General features: G+C 48.1%; 1 protein-coding gene across 5 annotated transcripts in view; it reads left to right on the top strand.

The window, feature by feature from the left end:
* Nucleotides 1-19,603, top strand: part of LOC123762726 (vascular endothelial growth factor receptor kdr-like) — a 471,742-nt gene that overhangs the window by 300,936 nt on the left and 151,203 nt on the right. The window lies entirely within an intron of this gene.

Here is a 19,603-nt window from a genome sequence, read left to right as displayed (position 1 = left end):
CGACAGCCGCACCTGTGACTAATTCCAGTCATGGCGACATGTTGTCCACCTGCCGTTCCACGCAATACAATGCAATGATATACAGCTCAAGATGCCCATTGGGCGAGCGGGGAAGTGGGTATTGTTGAAGAATAGTCGGTGAGAGGAAACGTCGGAGATGAAGAGATTATGCCAGGGCTTTAGCCAGCTGGAGGCGCAACACCGGGCAGGCCAGGCTAGTAGGCAGGTCTTGTATAGTGGCGCTGTAGTGTAGACTTCTGTCCTCGCGAATGATTGTCTTCTGTCTTCGATAGCGATCTTCACGTTGGCGGATTTGGTTCAACGAAGAAAATGGAAACAAAAATGCGCAAAATTAATTCCCCTGAAAAGGGGGAAGGTTTTTATCTCCTGTCGTTGGTTGGTGGTTGCTGTCACGTTGTTAATGGTGTAATGTTCCCTTTTTATTACTTGCTGCTGTCCGGCTGGCTTGCCTTCTAGTTCCCATGCCGTTTGTGTCGAAGGAGTCGGAGTCCCTGAGTCTGGAGCTTCATGCTACCGAGCTGCTCAATAGGTCCGAGTGAAGAGTGACTGGACCGTAGAATAGGTCGATGACGTCTTGGGGCATGAAGACTTGTATCGTAGGGTCTGCCTGTTTTGCTTTTATGTACACTTCGTTGCAGCGGTAGCTGTAGTCGCGCCTGTTATCCGGTGTTCCTGGGTCTGTGGGGTGTGGATTGACTTGAATATTGGGTGTGGTTGTCGGCGTACCTGGCGATGGTAGGGAAGGTGGGGTCGGCTGCCCTACGGAGACTTCCTCGTCTGACGTGTCTCAGTGTTAGGAAAAGGTCAACGAAGAACAACTGGTACTGGTCTCGAGGTCGAACTGCTCCCAAGACTACTGTGCACTAATTTTTTGGGGAGATATATACAAGAGTTGTTACATTCTTGTAGAGCCACTAGTACGCGTAGCGTTTCGGGCAGGTCCCTGGAATACGATCCCCGCCGCGAAGAATCTTTGTTACAACCAAGTACACATTTTACTGTTGAGTTAAACAGAGGCTACAGTTAAGGATTTGCGCCCAGTAAATCCTCCCCGGCCAGGATACGAACCTATGACATAGCGCTCGCGGAACGCCAGGCGAGTGTCTTACCACTACACCACGGAGACTGATAAAAGACTAGATCTTCTTTATCTTCTTTAAAAGATAAAGAGACTAATAAAGTCATGACTCTTCCCTCCTGTAGTCTCCTTCTCTTGTAGCCCGACCGACAACCAGACTTCAAAGGGAAAGAGATGGGAAACATCAACAATATTTGCCAGCACCTCCACCAGCGAACCCAGCATGGATAACCGCGCCCAACAGGACACAGTCAACAAGAGAGCACTCACACATGAACACAAGGTGTGCGAATATACAGGCCAACAGCACTCTAAAACCATAGTAACACTGGCAGCCCAAACTGGCAGCAGCAAATGGACAAACTAGTGGCACTGATTACATTAAACAGAGACAGCGGTAAAGCCGCTGCTGAAAACAATGGTTCAGCTGGAATGCAACACAAAGCCGCAGGGTGCAAACCAGCAGCAGAAAGTACTGCAACAATTATAAGATACAAAGGAAGAACCAATAACATAAGACACTTGTTGCACGAGAGCTCAAGCACACAAGATATGCAACTGCAGACTCTGTAACCAACAAATCAACAGAAGGATAAAAAAGTGCAGGAGTTGAACAGCCAATTCAACAGGCTAAATCAGCAATACCTGACAGTATACCATCACCATCTGAAATTCGAACAGGAGTTAATGGAACTCTAGGCATTGGTACGTCCAACTATGAAACGATGAACCTCTCAGTTCACAGATAGAAACCCAGACACAGCCTCCCTCACAACCACTGACAACCCCAGCAACAACAACAACACAATACTCTCCACTGAATGTCCACAACCAAATTCTGCCGGAGACACTATATCAGACCACACGGATGGCAGTACAAGCAGCAACTACGATGGCAGCAACAGCAGATATGCGAGAGACAACAATGATAAAGCTCACACGAACAGGACAGAGCAGACACTTAAGTGGTACAGTGGGACGCTGGTGGTCTGAAGCACAAGATCTACCTTCTACAGGGACACTGACGCAGAGATAACAGACATTGTATTGCAGCAGCAAACACCCTTATGGCAAGTTGATGATATAAGGCTTCCTAGCTGACAGACCTTTAGGCCTTATAAGAGTCCAGGCAACCAAGGAAGGATGATAAGGGGTAACATCCAGCAAACCATGTACTCGGGGAGTGAGCCCAATATACTCAGGTGTTGATGTACAAGCTGTCCACCTACAGCTCTGGGAGAACGCCATCATAATGTACAACATTTACACCCCCCACCCCCCCCAAAGCATCAAATTGGATATCCCAGCTGTAATACCACAGGAAAAGAAGTGTTTCTCGAACATTGGGGGCCGTCAACGCCACACACACGTCATTCAATATCAACTGTCAAACACAATGGGGCCTGTGGCTGATTGGACAATGCTCTAAACTCGTAATCCTAGGGTCCGGGTTCGATCCCCGGTGGAGGCGAAAACCAATGGGCAGTTTCTTTCACCCTGATGGCCCAGTCATCTAGCAATAAATAGGTTCCTGGGAGTTAGACAGCGGCTACGGACTGCTTCCTGGAGATGTGTGTATGTGTGAAAAAAAAGTTGATTGATAGTTGAGAGGCAGGCCGAAACAGCCAGAGCTCAACCCCCGCAAGCACAACTAGGTGGATACAACTAGGTGGATACAACTAGGTGGATACAATACAGCAGGTCCCCCATGATAAACACAGTGATGGAAATACCAGACCTTCAACTCATCAGCCAAACAAGCAAACTGGCATTGAATGAAGCCGTTTAGACGTAACAGTTGTACCAACTACAGTCAACGACACAACACCATCACAAAGACATGAAGGTCTCACTAGTGAACACTGCGCTATTCTCACACAAGTTAATGCAACACAAATTTGTACAGCGCCTCAGCAACACCCAGATGGTACACTGTCACAACACCAAGATGGTACACTGTCAACACCACCCAGATGGTACACTGTCAACACCACCCAGATGGTACACTGTCACAACAACACCAAGATGGTACACTGTCACAACACCAAGATGGTACACTGTCAACACCACCCAGATGGTACACTGTCACAACAACACCAAGATGGTACACTGTCACAACACCACCAAGATGGTACACTGTCACAACACCACCCAGATGGTACACTGTCACAACACCACCAAGATGGTACACTGTCACAACACCAAGATGGTACACTGTCAACACCACCCAGATGGTACACTGTCACAACAACACCAAGATGGTACACTGTCACAACACCAAGATGGTACACTGTCACAACACCACCAAGATGGTACACTGTCACAACACCACCAAGATGGTACACTGTCACAACACCACCAAGATGGTACACTGTCACAACACCACCAAGATGGTACACTGTCACAACACCACCAAGATGGTACACTGTCACAACACCACCCAGATGGTACACTGTCACAACAACACCAAGATGGTACACTGTCACAACACCACCAAGATGGTACACTGTCAACACCACCAAGATGGTACACTGTCACAACACCACCAAGATGGTACACTGTCACAACACCACCAAGATGGTACACTGTCACAACAACACCAAGATGGTACACTGTCACAACACCACCAAGATGGTACACTGTCAACACCACCAAGATGGTACACTGTCACAACACCAAGATGGTACACTGTCAACACCACCAAGATGGTACACTGTCACAACACCACCAAGATGGTACACTGTCAACACCACCAAGATGGTACACTGTCACAACACCAAGATGGTACACTGTCAACACCACCAAGATGGTACACTGTCACAACACCAAGATGGTACACTGTCACAACACCAAGATGGTACACTGTCACAACACTGCCATTACAGAAGCGGCCAATGAGGGCTCACCTCTCATCAAACACCCGCCAACACACACACTGGGCACTAATCAACACCCACCAACACACACTGGGTACTAATCAACACCCACCAACACACACTGGGTACTAATCACCACCCACCAACACACACTGGGTACTAATCAACACTCACCAACACACACTGGGTACTAATCACCACCACCAACACACACTGGGCACTAATCACCACCACCAACACACACTGGGTACTAATCACCACCCACCAACACACACTGGGCACTAATCACCACCACCAACACACACTGGGTACTAATCACCACCACCAACACACACTGGGTACTAATCACCACCCACCAACACACACTGGGTACTAATCAACACCACCACCAACACACACTGGGTACTAATCACCACCCACCAACACACACTGGGTACTAATCAACACCACCCACCAACACACACTGGGTACTAATCACCACCCACCAACACACACTGGGTACTAATCACCACCACCAACACACACTGGGCACTAATCAACACCCACCAACACACACTGGGCACTAATCACCACCACCACCAACACACACTGGGTACTAATCACCACACACCAACACACACTGGGCACTAATCAACACCCACCAACACACACTGGGTACTAATCAACACCACCACCAACACACACTGGGTACTAATCACCACCCACCAACACACACTGGGTACTAATCACCACCCACCAACACACACTGGGTACTAATCACCACCACCAACACACACTGGGCACTAATCACCACCCACCAACACACACTGGGTACTAATCACCACCACCAACACACACTGGGTACTAATCACCACCACCAACACACACTGGGTACTAATCAACACCCACCAACACACACTGGGTACTAATCAACACCACCACCAACACACACTGGGTACTAATCACCACCCACCAACACACACTGGGTACTAATCACCACCCACCAACACACACTGGGTACTAATCACCACCACCAACACACACTGGGTACTAATCACCACCACCAACACACACTGGGTACTAATCACCACCCACCAACACACACTGGGCACTAATCAACACCCACCAACACACACTGGGCACTAATCAACACCCACCAACACACACTGGGTACTAATCACCACCACCAACACACACTGGGTACTAATCACCACCACCAACACACACTGGGCACTAATCAACACCCACCAACACACACTGGGTACTAATCACCACCACCAACACACACTGGGTACTAATCAACACCCACCAACACACACTGGGTACTAATCACCACCACCAACACACACTGGGTACTAATCACCACCCACCAACACACACTGGGCACTAATCAACACCCACCAACACACACTGGGCACTAATCAACACCACCAACACACACTGGGTTATAATCAACACCCACCAACACACACTGGGTACTAATCAACACCACCAACACACACTGGGTACTAATCAACACCACCAACACACACTGGGTTATAATCAACACCCACCAACACACACTGGGTACTAATCAACACCACCAACACACACTGGGTACTAATCAACACCCACCAACACACACTGGGTACTAATCACCACCACCAACACACACTGGGTACTAATCACCACCCACCAACACACACTAGGCACTAATCAACACACACTGGGCACTAATCACCACCACCAACACACACTGGGTACTAATCAACACCCACCAACACACACTGGGCACTAATCAACACCCACCAACACACACTGGGTTATAATCAACACCCACCAACACACACTGGGCACTAATCAACACCCACCAACACACACTGGGCACTAATCACCACTACCAACACACACTGGGTACTAATCAACACCCACCAACACACACTGGGCACTAATCAACACCCACCAACACACACTGGGTTATAATCAACACCCATCAACACACACTGGGCACTAATCACCACCACCAACACACACTGGGTACTAATCAACACCCACCAACACACACTGGGTACTAATCACCACCACCAACACACACTGGGTACTAATCAACACCCATCAACACACACTGGGTACTAATCACCACCCACCAACACACACTGGGTACTAATCAACACTCACCAACACACACTGGGTACTAATCAACACCCACCAACACACACTGGGCACTAATCAACACCCACCAACACACACTGGGTACTAATCACCACCACCAACACACACTGGGTACTAATCACCACCACCAACACACTTGGTACTAATCACCACCACCAACACACACTGGCTACTAATCAACACCCGCCAACACACACTGGGCACTAATCACCACCACCAACACACACTGGGTACTAATCAACACCCACCAATACACACTGGGTACTATTCAACACCCACCAATACACACTGGGTACTAATCAACACCCACCAACACACACTGGGCACTAATCAACACCCACCAACACACACTGGGTACTAATCAACACCCACCAACACACACTGGGTACTAATCAACACCCACCAACACACACTGGGTACTAATCAACACCACCAACACACACTGGGTACTAATCAACACCACCAACACACACTGGGTACTAATCAACACCCACTAACACACACTGGGCACTAATCAACACCCACCAACACACACTGGGCACTAATCAACACCCACCAACACACACTGGGTACTAATCAACACCCACCAACACACACTGGGTACTAATCACCACCCACCAACACACACTGGGTACTAATCAACACCCACCAACACACACTGGGCACTAATCAACACCCACCAACACACACTGGGCACTAATCAACACCCTCCAACACACACTGGGCACTAATCAACACCCACCAACACACACTGGGTACTAATCACCACCTACCAACACACACTGGGCACTAATCAACACCCACCAACACACACTGGGCACTAATCAACACCCACCAACACACACTGGGCACTAATCAACACCCACCAACACACACTGGGCACTAATCACCACCACCAACACACACTGGGCACTAATCAACACCCACCAACACACACTGGGTACTAATCACCACCCACCAACACACACTGGGCACTAATCAACACCCACCAACACACACTGGGTACTAATCACCACCCACCAACACACACTGGGCACTAATCACCACCACCACCAACACACACTGGATACTAATCACCAACACCACCAACACACACTGGGCACTAATCAACACCCACCAACACACACTGGGCACTAATCACCACCACCAACACACACTGGGTACTAATCACCACCCACCAACACACACTGGGTACTAATCAACACTACCAACACACTGGGTACTAATCAACACCCACCAACACACACTGGGTACTAATCACCACCCACCAACACACACTGGGTACTAATCAACACCCACCAACACACTGGGTACTAATCAACACCCACCAACACACACTGGGCACTAATCAACACCCACCAACACACACTGGGCACTAATCAACACCCACCAACACACACTGGGCACTAATCAACACCCATCAACACACACACTGGACACTAATCAACACTACCAACACACACTGGGCACTAATCAACACCCATCAACACACACTGGACACTAATCAACACTACCAACACACTGGTAGGCAGTAGGACGGCGGTCAGTGAACAAGGGTAGGACGTGCAGTCCGCGAATTACCTCAATATTCTCGGGATATTTACGTACCAGTGAGCCCAAAACATAGTTTTTGGGCATATGAAAGGTACAGCAACGCAGTGATAACGCATCATAGTGAATTCTTATAACGTTTGATAAGAAAAAAAATTGAAAAAGAACGAGATTGTGGCAAGACGGTGGCACCAGAGGCCGCGAAGGGAAGAGTTTTGGACCACGACGTGGGAGGACCTCTGGCGGGGACGTCAACAACAATATCGGACATCGCTTCATAAATCACCTAATTGTGCTATGGGATGCTTACTCGGAGGTGAGTGCCTCTCAAAGTCAGTCATATAAGGTGTACAGTGTTTTTTTTTTTTTTATATAGTAATTAGCTTTGAACATAAGTAATTAAAATACGAAAAAGTAGCTCAAGAGCCTCAGCTTGGTACCAGCTTCTCACACCTGTGTGTGACATTACACCGCCACTGACTAGACCTACCCCCCCCCCTCCTCCTCACCACAACAAGCCAGTGTAAACACACACACATGCACGCACGCACACACTGGTGACCGCTCACCCTCACTCACCCACCCTCACCCCTCACGTTCCCACGCCTTACAGTACCCCAAGACACCCCCCTACCCCTCCCCCTATACACAAACACCCCCGCACTCAACACACACACACACACACACACACATACAAACACACATACAAACACACACACACACACACACACACACACACACGCACACGCACACGCACACGCACACGCACACACGCACACACATACAAACACACACACACACACACACACACACACACACACACACACACACACACACACGCGCGCACACACACACACACGCACACACAATCTCTCTCTGTACCCTCCCGCACTCAGTCTTACCTGGGACGCGGTCGGGTCAAGATACCTGCTCCGCACCTTCCCCCCCCCCCTCCCCCCATGCTGGGTACTGAGATGGAGACTCAGTCACCAGAAGACATGGCTACTTCTCACGGCGTTATTAACATGGACTCTGAAAGCAGCCAGTCAGACGAGGAGGGCGAGTATATAGAAGTTCTGACAAGGAATAAGAAGAAACGAAGAAGACAGGAGGCAAGGCGTAGTGTGGACAGTAATACACTTAACGGAAACGATAAAAGAATGAAGAACGACGCCGAGACTGATGCAGACAAACGGACGGAACGATGTCAGGAAGGTGAGGATCAGCGGAGATGGAGGCTTCTCTTCCCTGCCTCATGCACGCTGGCCTATCATCAGAAGCTGCTGTGGACCGTCAAACTCGGAAGAGAACACCGCAAGTTCGAGCCCCTGCTGAAGGAAGGTGTAAACAGACCTTACTTAACGGTAGGTTCTATGGAGGCAGTGGAGTATCTTACCCAGCAAGGATACGATGGAATTCTTATGGAAATACCGGAGGGGAACGAGAAGCTGACGAAGGTAATTATCTATAAATACCCTCAGATTCTGGACCCCGAGTTTATACTCGACGACCAACGATTTGTGTGGGCCAAGCGTCACCTTATTAAAGGTGAAGCTAGGAGTCAGGTGGTGGCTCTAGTGAGAGGTGACGTACCCGAAAAAGTGTTCATCACCGGGGCTGGCTACAGGCATGTAGCAAAGTATGTGGAAGAGCCCATAATGTGCCTGAAATGCTGCAGATGGGGGCATAAATCCTGGAGATGTCAAAATGATCCACGATGTCGTTTCTGCGGAAAGTCTCACCTCTCTACTGTGTGTAGAAACAGACTGAATCTGGGTGAGAAAATAGTTCCCAGATGCTGCAACTGTGGAGGTGTTCACAATGCGAGCTCGGCTGTGTGTAGCAAGAGGCCGAGTATGGCTGTTCTCCGGCCGGTGAATGTTACAGAGCAAGCAAGAGCTCTTACCCAGACACCGGGAGCACAGCAAAACAGTCTGCCCCAAACAGTGCCAGTGAACCGGACGAATGCGTGGGTAAAGGAGTCACCTTTACTTAGGCAGGCTCCAGCAACAAGCAGCCACGCCACCACTCAGGACTCGGCAGTGACAGTGTAACGGTGAGTGAAGTGGCTACTGTGGCTCAGAGAGAGGGTCATAATAATATGGTCAAGGAAGTGTGGGCTGAACTTAAAAAAGTTGGTGAGTTCCTCCAAAATCTGGGGCAGAGAATCGAGTCCATCGAGGCTAAATTAAACGTTCAGGAGGTCAAGGAAAATCACAAAACGGTGAAGGATAGTCAGGATATAGTGGTTGAGGACAAAAATGAAATATTGAGTGATGAAATGAAGGAAAGTGAAGTGTGTGTGAATGATGGTAGTCGTAGTGAAAGGAAGAGCCCTATAATTACACATAAAATGAAGGAATCATTTGGGCCAATAATGGACATCTCAGGGCTGAAAAAATCTCTTGAGAATCGCAATGTCGCTTTTACTGGTGAACTTGGGAGGAGGTGGGAGATGTTATACAAGGTATGGCTATCATTTAGTGAACTTATTGGGGATGACTTAGGCAATGAATTGATTAATAATGGATCACCCTAGACTGAAAGTGTTGTCATGGAATGTTAATGGTTTGAGGAACAGGGTTACAGATGTTCATTGTTATGTGATGGGAAATGATATTGATGTTGTAGCTCTCCAAGAGACAGGGGATAGGAATGAAGGATTATTGAAATTAAATGGCTATAAAGGGTTTCACCTCTTCGCTGCAAATAACATCAGAGGCACGTCGATTTATGTTAAGAACTCCATACCAGCAGAGTTAGTAGAACCGCCATCAAAAACGCAAGGTATAGAGAGTGTTTGTGTTAAATTATCATTAAGGGAAGGGGAATTTATTGTAGTTAATTTGTATGTATCCAGGAACTGCTTCGACGCTAACTATTTACCTGACTGCATTTATACTAATCCTTCACTGGTCATTGGGGACCTTAATGCTCGGCACACAAGCCTTGGGACAGTGGGTAGTATTAATACTAATGGGGTCAAGTGGTTACAGTTTCTACAAGATCATCCAGATACCTGTCTATTGGGAAACAATGAACCAACTCACATCAGGGGAGGACGGCTTGACTATGCCTGCGTTTTAAACTCTCAGGGGATTATGGGGGAGGCTCGGGTTGTTCGGGAACTACTTAGTGACCACTTTGCCTTGAACGTTGAATTACCACTGGGGAAAAAACAAGTCCACTTTCAAAGGAAAAGGCTAAATATTAAGAAAGATATGAAAAATTATTTTATTCAAAATATGGGAGATTGGTATCAACATTACACGCCGCTCTGCGTTGATAGTTTTTACGAGGACATGGTCGAGAACATAGAGAAATTAGTACAGAGGGAAAATAACGGGGGCAGGGGAAGCAAGACGCACGGACCTAAGAAATTTAAATATTCCAATGATCAGCAAGTCAAGGGATGGGAGAGAATGCTACGGGGTGCGCATAAAGCATGGTTAAAAAATGGAATGAGGGATGAAGAGAAAAATACAATGTTGGAAGTGGCTAGGGAATGCAGTCAGGTGAGGAAGGAGGCGCGGGACAGATACTGGCAAGACTTTGCTCAGGCCATTGGTAATACTAAGAACCTTAAAGACATATGGAGAGCAGTAAATAAAGTCAGGGGTTGTAAGACTAAATTCATTGCTCACTCAGATCCAGGGAAAGTTGCTAATGAGTTAGTAGATAAATGGGCAAGTGCTGCTGGTATGGAGTCCTTACCTGCAGACACGAGAGTCACCATTGAGTCATGGGAAAATATTAGAAATGGAGTAACTTTATGTGCCTTAAATACAAGATCTATAGCATGCACTGAGATAACCCACGATGAGCTACTGGATGCTATAAAAAGTGGCAGCTCCACTGCTCCGGGAAAAGATGGAGTAACGTATGACATACTTAATTATTTAGCCGGTATGAAACCTAATCCCTTACTTGATTTGTTTAATATGAGTTATAGAGAGGGAAAGTTACCAAGAAAATGGAAAGAGGCTGTCATCATTCCTATCCCTAAGTCAAACGGAGGCTACAGACCTGTCTCCTTAATATCCTGCTTTTGTAAAATGATGGAAAGGATTTTGTTAAATAGGCTACTCTACCTTGTAGGTGATAACATGTCCAATAATCTCTTTGGTTTTATCAAAGGCAAAAGTACTGCGGATTGTCTCTTAAAGTGTTTGTCTAATGTGGATGACAATTGTAGAGTTTTTGTTGATCTACAAGGAGCGTTTGATAAAGCCAATGGGGAAGTAATCTTATACGAATTAGCCAATCTGGGAATAACAGGGAGATTGCTACACTGGATAAGGGATTACCTGCAAGGCAGAAAAGGTCAGGTGTATTACCAGGGATACATGTCTGAGGAACGGAGGTTTCAGTTAGGTACCCCACAAGGGGGAGTATTAAGTCCCACCTTATTCAATGTATTAATGAACAGATTAGCATCAGAGATGTATCCTCCAGGGGTCACGACGATCATATATGCTGATGACATTCTTATACAAGGCACTTCTGGGAACAAAATTCAAGATGCTCTTAACATACTTGGTACAACCTGTCACAAGTTAGGCTTAGTTATAAATGCAGATAAAACCAAATACGAGTATAGGAAACGAAGAAATATAACACTTACTCTAAATGGTGTGGAACTGAGCCGTGTACAGAAGTACAAGTATCTGGGCATGTATGTTGGATACACATGTGAGAGTAAAAATGCTGAAATAAATCATATCAGCACCTTATGTAAAGCCCGTCTGCATCCTCTAAAAGCACTGGCTTTTTCTGGTAAAGGTGTTGGGGTACCTATCTTGCGGATGTTATACATAAGCACTGTTCGATCCCTGATAGACTACGCAGCACCCGTATTGTCTTACACAGGCCAAGGCAGAATTCAAAAAATAGAGCTGATACAGAACGAGGCTATGAGGATTATTCTTGGATGTCAAAGAAATGCAATGATTGAAATAATGAGAATGGAATTAAATTTACAGAGTGTGTGTGATAGAGTCCGTGACATTAACACTAGAGTATCTATTCGTTTCATGCGGAGAAAAGGAGGGGATAAGCTGTTTGAGAGCGTTCAGACCTGCTTGAGTGACGTACACACTTCCAGGAAACTGAGGGAGACTCGCTATACGAGAGGATTAGCTCATGACCTCAGGGAATACGACGTACTTGACTGCTGTAAACCCTCTCGAAAGTGTAATATGTCTGCTCCCTGGAAAGTACAGAAAATAGACGTCGAAATTGTACCCCTCAAGGTGAAAAAGATTCATCATGAACCGGGACAATTACGGTGTTTGTATGGAAGCATGATATCTCGGTTACCAAGAGGCAACAGTTTACATGTATATTGTGACGGGTCGGTGGCGGAGGATGGCAGGGCAGGGTGTGGTGTCCTAATAAGGGATTATACGGAGTTTGGGACTGTGGACAGGATAATTGAACTCCGGCTTAGTAATTATATATCATCCACACAAGCTGAACTGCAGGCCATTCTGGCGTGTTTGGAGGAAGTACGTCATGACGACAAAAATGTTTTTGTATTTGTCGATAGCCGAGGAGCACTGGAGTCCTTAAACAGTAGAAACCCAGTCTTCATGTCTATAGTGGAGGACTGTAAGAGAAGAATAACTGAGATACAGCTGAAAGGTTATAGTGTGAAATTCATGTGGATTCCATCTCATGTTGGAATAGTGCTCAACGAGGTGGCGGATGACTTGGCCAAACGTGCCACATCAAAACCACAAGTTGACATTGAATGTGAATTCACAATGAGACAAATAAGAAGCAAAATCAGAAATATTCAGGCACAGGCGGGAGTGGAGAGGAGAGAGATAATGTATGAGAGTAGTCAAACCATGCAACACTACATGTATGTGAGTCAAAACACCCATTTCACTTATGGTAAAAGGAGAAATGCTTGGAGTGACTCTGTGTGCATGCGGCTCAGGCTTGGGTACAAATATTACTGGGAATATGGGATAGATGTTCATGGTAATGACACGAAGTGTAAACTATGTGGTATGTTAAGGTCTCACACCCTTGTCCATTATATTCTTGATTGTCCGTTGATTAGTGTATATAGAAACACTGAGATAAGGACTGTTCCTGAACAAATAGCCTGGATGTGTCACAACGGAAAGGTTGATGATATTCTTGAGAGATATAAGAATTTTGCACCAAGATTGTAATATTTTGTTGAATTATCTGCAGGTGTCTTGCAAATTGTCTATACAGTATACCTAGGTCATAAAAGTATTTGTGTGTACGTCTGATACCATACTCCTTGTGAGGGAGGAAATGTATATTTTTACCTCTCAGAATGTTTGGTAATATGTTTATTTGTGATGTGTGTCTATGTATATATTAACACGTTGTACTGAACGGGGTGAGAATAGCTTGAGCTACCTCATCCCTTTGTGTGTATTTTACCTCAATAAACTTATTTCAATTTCAATTTCCTCCCGCACTAACCCACCCCCACTCACCCTCTCCATCCCCCTCCCTCACTTCCACCTTCCACCTCTCCCCATATACTCACACACCTCCTCTCTCTCTCTCTCTCTCTCTCTCTCTCTCTCTCTCTCTCTCTCTCTCTCTCTCTCTCTCTCTCTCTCTCTCTCTCTCTCTCTCTCTCTCTCTCTCTCCCCCCCCTCTCTCTCTCTCCCCCCCCCTCTCTCTCTCTCCCCCCCCCCCTCTCTCTCTCTCCCCCCCCCCTCTCTCTCTCTCTCTCTCTCTCTCTCTCTCTCTCTCTCTCTCTCTCTCTCTCTCTCTCTCTCTCTTTCTCTCTCTCTCTCTCTCTCTCTCTCTCTCTCTCTCTCTCTCTCTCTCTCTCTCTCTCCCCCCCCTCTCTCTCTCTCTCTCTCTCTCCCTCCCCCTTTCTCTCTCTCTCTCTCCCTCTCCCCCTCTCTCTCTCTCCCTCTCCCCCTCTCTCTCACTCTCCCCCTCTCCCTCCCTCTCCCCCTCTCTCTCACTCTCCCCCTCTCCCTCCCTCTCCCCCTCTCTCTCCCTCTCCCCCTCTCTCTCCCTCTCCCCCTCTCTCTCCCTCTCTCTCCCTCTCCCCCTCTCTCTCCCTCCCCCCTCTCTCTCCCTCCCCCCTCTCTCTCTCCCTCCCCCTCTCTCTCTCCCTCCCCCTCTCTCTCCCCCTCCCCCCTCTCTCTCCCCCTCCCCCCTCTCTCTCCCCCTCCCCCCTCTCTCTCCCCCCTCCCCCTCTCTCTCTCCCCCTCCCTCTCTCTCCCCCCCCCTCTCTCCCCCTCCCCCTCTCTCTCCCTCACCCCCTCTCTCCCTCCCCTCTCTCTCTCCCTCCCCTCTCTCTCTCCCTCCCCTCTCTCGCTCCCACCCCTCTCTCTCTTCCTCCCCCTCTCTCTCTTCCTCCCCCCCTCTCTCTCCCTCCCCCCCCTCTCTCTCCCTCCCCCTCTCTCTCTCTGTGTCTGTCTGTCTCTCTCTCTCTCTCTCTCTCTCTCTCTCTCTCTCTCTCTCTCTCTCTCTCTCTCTCTCTCTCTCTCTCTCTCTCTCTCTCTCTCTCTCTCTCACACACACACACACACTCATAGGGAAATCATGGAAGGGAGACGAACTCTGACTGCCAAACGCAGGAAATTCACAACTGGAACAAACACAGAGGATGGGATGGAACAGGAAGCCTGGATGAAGGAAGTACTCCAGCAAATGCAGAATGAATTCAGTGAAGGACTGAGGGTAATGAGGGAGACAGTAGCCAACCTGCAAGATGATTTAAGGGCAGCAAAGGAGGAGATAAGATACCTAAAGGAGACTCTTCCACAATACCAGGCACAAACCGTACCCCAGGGAGATGGGAATGCTACTGTGGAGGGGACCACCACAACCCAGATCTCATTTGCTGAAATGCTTAAAAAGAGCCCTGAAGCTAGGTCTGCGGTTAAGGAAGTTGCCATGGAAGTGGCTTCCTCTCAGGAAGCAGCTAGATGTACTAGCCGGCTGATAGAGAGAAATAGAGCAGTAGTAGTAGCAGGCATTGAAGAACAAACAGGGACCAGACCAAAGGAGCGGAGAGACAAGGACAAAAACATGATTAAAGAGATCCTTAAAGAGGTAAGGATGGAGGGAGCTGAGCGAAATGTTGAAAAGGTTTTCAGGCTTGGAAAGTACAACAAGGACAGAGACCGAATGATAAAGGTGGTTTTCATGAGCGAAATCGCGAAAGAGGAACTGCTAGCAAGGAAGTGTTGTCTAAAAGGTGTAGAGAAGTTCAAGAAAATATTCCTGCAGAGGGATATGACAAGGGAAGAGAGAATACGGACAGCAGACGCGAGGAAGGAGCGCAGGGAGAGAGAAGGAAATCAGAGTACCACAACCCAGAACCCTACAATCCCAGAGGGAAGTGGAGAACCCTCCTCAAACAGTGCAACAGCCACAGGGATTGGGGCACCACCCCCAAATTCTACCCAACAGACACCCAACCTGCCCCATCCCCTGTCAGCCCCCCACTAAGTACCCACCTAGGGCACCCTCCCCCCACCCACCCCCCTCCCCCCACTCACCCCCCTTCTCCCCCTCACCCCTCTCCCCAGGACCTCCCTTCTCCCCCATCCCCCATGCCCTCCCTTCTCCCACATGCCTTCCCGTCTCTCCCACCCCCATGCCCTCCCTTCTCCCCCTCCCCCCTAAGCCCCCCACTCTCCCCCACCCCACCTAAGTCTTCCCCTCTCCCCCACTCCCCTAAACCCTCCCCTCTTCCTCACCCACCTCAGCCCTCCCTTTTCCCCCACGCCCCCCAAGCCCTCCACCCTTTTCTCTCCCCCCAAGCCCCCCCATCTCCCCTATCCCCCACAGCCTCTCCTCCCCCCATGCTTCCCCAACGCTCCCTCTCTTACCCACCCCCTGTACCCTCCCCCTCTTATCCACCCCCTGTACCCTCCCCCTCTTATCCACCCCCTGTACCCTCCCCCTCTTATCCACCCCCTGTACCCTCCCCCTCTCCCCCACCACCCCAAGCCCTCCCTCCTCCACCAATCCCCCCGTGCCAGGTCCCCCCAGCTCCCACTCACCCCAGATCCCAAAGGTCCCCCCCAGAAAAGAAGCAGAAGAGAGTCAGTTTCAGGGTGATGTACTCGAACATAGATGGGATCACAAGCAAGACAAGTGAACTAAGGGAAAGAGCACAAGAAGTTAACCCAGATGTAATCGGACTCACTGAAACAAAACTCTCTGGAATCATAACGAATGCCGTGTTTCCCCAGGAGTATACAGTAATAAGGAAAGAGAGGGAAGGTAGAGGAGGAGGCGGAGTGGCCCTACTCATGAGAAGGGAATGGAGTTTTAAGGAGATGGCCATCCCGGGCTGTGAGGAGTTCAGAGACTACATAGCAGGCACCATAACAATGGGAGGACCAAGAATAGTAGTAGCAGTAATATACAACCCTCCACCAAATGACAGGAGACCCAGTCAAGAGTATGAAAACAACAACAAGGCAGTTAACACTATAATTGAGAGGGCAGCCTCTGCTGCCTGTAGAAATAGATCCCACCTGCTCATCATGGGCGACTTCAATCACGGAAAGATTGACTGGGAGAACAAGGAACCGCATGGAGGCGAGGATACGTGGAGAGCCAAACTATTGGAGGTGGTGACAAGCAACTTTTTAACGCAGCATGTCGGAGAACCCACAAGGATGAGAGGCAATGACGAACCAGCGAGACTCGACCTAGTCTTCACTCTGAACGACTCCGACATAAGAGAAATCGATTTTGAGGACCCAGTAGGAATGAGCGACCACAGTGTACTGGTGTTTGAGTACTTGATTGAAGAAGGGTTATTGAACTCGAGGAGGGATACCGAAACCAAAAGGTTAGCATACCGAAAGGGAAACTATGAGGGGATAAGAAAATTCCTAACAGATATAGCATGGGAAACAGAGCTCAGGGGAAAGACGGCCCAAGATATGATGGATTACATCACGCAGAAGTGCAAGGACGCAGCAAACAAGTTTGTCCCAGTCCAAAAGGAAAACAGAGAAATGAAGATGAGAAACCCATGGTTTAATCAAAGATGTAGGCTAGCTAAGCAGCAAAGTAAAAGGGCATGGAGAAACTATAGGAATAACAGGACACTGGAGAGCAGAGAAAGATACCAGAATGCCAGGAATGAATATGTCAGGATGAGAAGAGAGGCAGAAAGACAATACGAAAATGACATCGCAAGCAAGGCAAAGACTCAGCCTAAATTGTTGCATAGCCACATTAGGAGAAAAACAACAGTAAAGGAACAGGTTATGAGATTAAGGATAGGGGCGGAAGGATTCACTACAAATGACAAGGAAGTGTGTGAGGAATTGAATAAGAAATTCCAGGAGGTCTTCACCTTAGAACAAGGAGAAATTCCAGAGGTGAGGGAATAGCTAACCAGGAACCACTGGAAGAGTTTGAGATTACCAGTGGGGAAGTAAGGAAGTGTTTACTAGAGTTGGACGTGACGAAGGCTATAGGCCCAGATGGAATCTCCCCTTGGGTTCTAAAGGAAGGAGCAAGAGAACTGAGCCTACCACTCTCCATAGTGTATAACAAATCACTGGCAACAGGGGAACTGCCAGATACTTGGAAAGCAGCTAACGTAGTCCCGATATACAAGAAAGGGGATAGACAGGAGGCACTGAACTACAGGCCAGTGTCCCTAACCTGCATACCATGCAAGCTGATGGAGAAGATTGTGCGAAAAAAACTAGTGGAGCATCTGGAGCGAAGGAACTTTGTAACACAGCATCAACATGGGTTCAGGGATGGCAGGTCCTGCCTCACAGGGTTACTTGAATTCTACGACCAGGCAACAAAAATAAGGCAAGAAAGAGAAGGGTGGGCAGACTGCATATTTTTGGATTGTCAGAAAGCCTTTGATACAGTGCCACACAAGAGGCTAGTGCGAAAGTTGGAGATGCAGGCTGGAGTGAGAGGGAAGGTACTCCGGTGGATAGAGGAATACCTAAGCAACAGGAGACAACGAGTCTGTGTGAGGGGTGAAGTCTCAGATTGGCGAGACGTCACAAGTGGAGTCCCGCAGGGGTCAGTCCTCGGACCTATACTGTTTCTGGTATATGTAAATGATCTCCCAGAGGGTATAGATTCGTTCCTCTCAATGTTTGCCGACGATGCAAAAATTATGATGAGGATTGAAACAGAGGATGATAGTAGGAGGCTACAAGATGACCTGGATAGACTGAGTGAATGGTCCAACAAATGGCTGTTGAAGTTCAACCCGAGTAAATGCAAAGTAATGAAACTAGGCAGTGGAAACAGGAGGCCAGGCACAGGATACAGAATAGGAGATGAAGTACTTAATGAAACAGACAGAGAGAAAGATCTAGGAGTTGATATCACACCAAACCTGTCTCCTGAAGCCCACATAAAGAGAATAACGTCTGCGGCATATGCGAGGCTGGCTAACATCAGAACGGCGTTCAGGAACCTGTGTAAGGAATCATTCAGAATCTTGTACACCACATATGTAAGACCAATCCTGGAGTATGCGGCCCCAGCATGGAGCCCGTGCCTTGTCAAGCACAAGACGAAGCTGGAAAAAGTCCAAAGGTATGCTACTAGACTAGTCCCAGAACTAAGAGGCATGAGTTATGAGGAAAGGCTGCGGGAAATGCACCTCACGACACTGGAAGACAGAAGAGTAAGGGGGGACATGATCACAACCTACAAAATCCTCAGGGGAATCGACCGGGTAAACAAGGACGAACTTTTCAACACTGGTGGGACGCGAACAAGGGGACACAGGTGGAAGCTGAGTACCCAAATGAGCCACAGAGACGTTAGAAAGAACTTTTTCAGTGTCAGAGTAGTTAGCAAATGGAATGCATTAGGAAGTGATGTGGTGGAGGCTGACTCCATTCACAGTTTCAAATGTAGATATGATAGAGCCCAATAGGCTCAGGAATCTGTACACCAGTTGATTGACGGTTGAGAGGCGGGA

The sequence above is a fragment of the Procambarus clarkii genome, chromosome 27, assembly GCF_040958095.1.
Source record: "Procambarus clarkii isolate CNS0578487 chromosome 27, FALCON_Pclarkii_2.0, whole genome shotgun sequence".
Classification (NCBI taxonomy): Eukaryota; Metazoa; Arthropoda; class Malacostraca; order Decapoda; family Cambaridae; genus Procambarus; species Procambarus clarkii.
The sequence above is the reverse complement of the archived record's forward strand: the minus strand, read 5'-3'. Positions and strand labels throughout refer to the sequence as shown.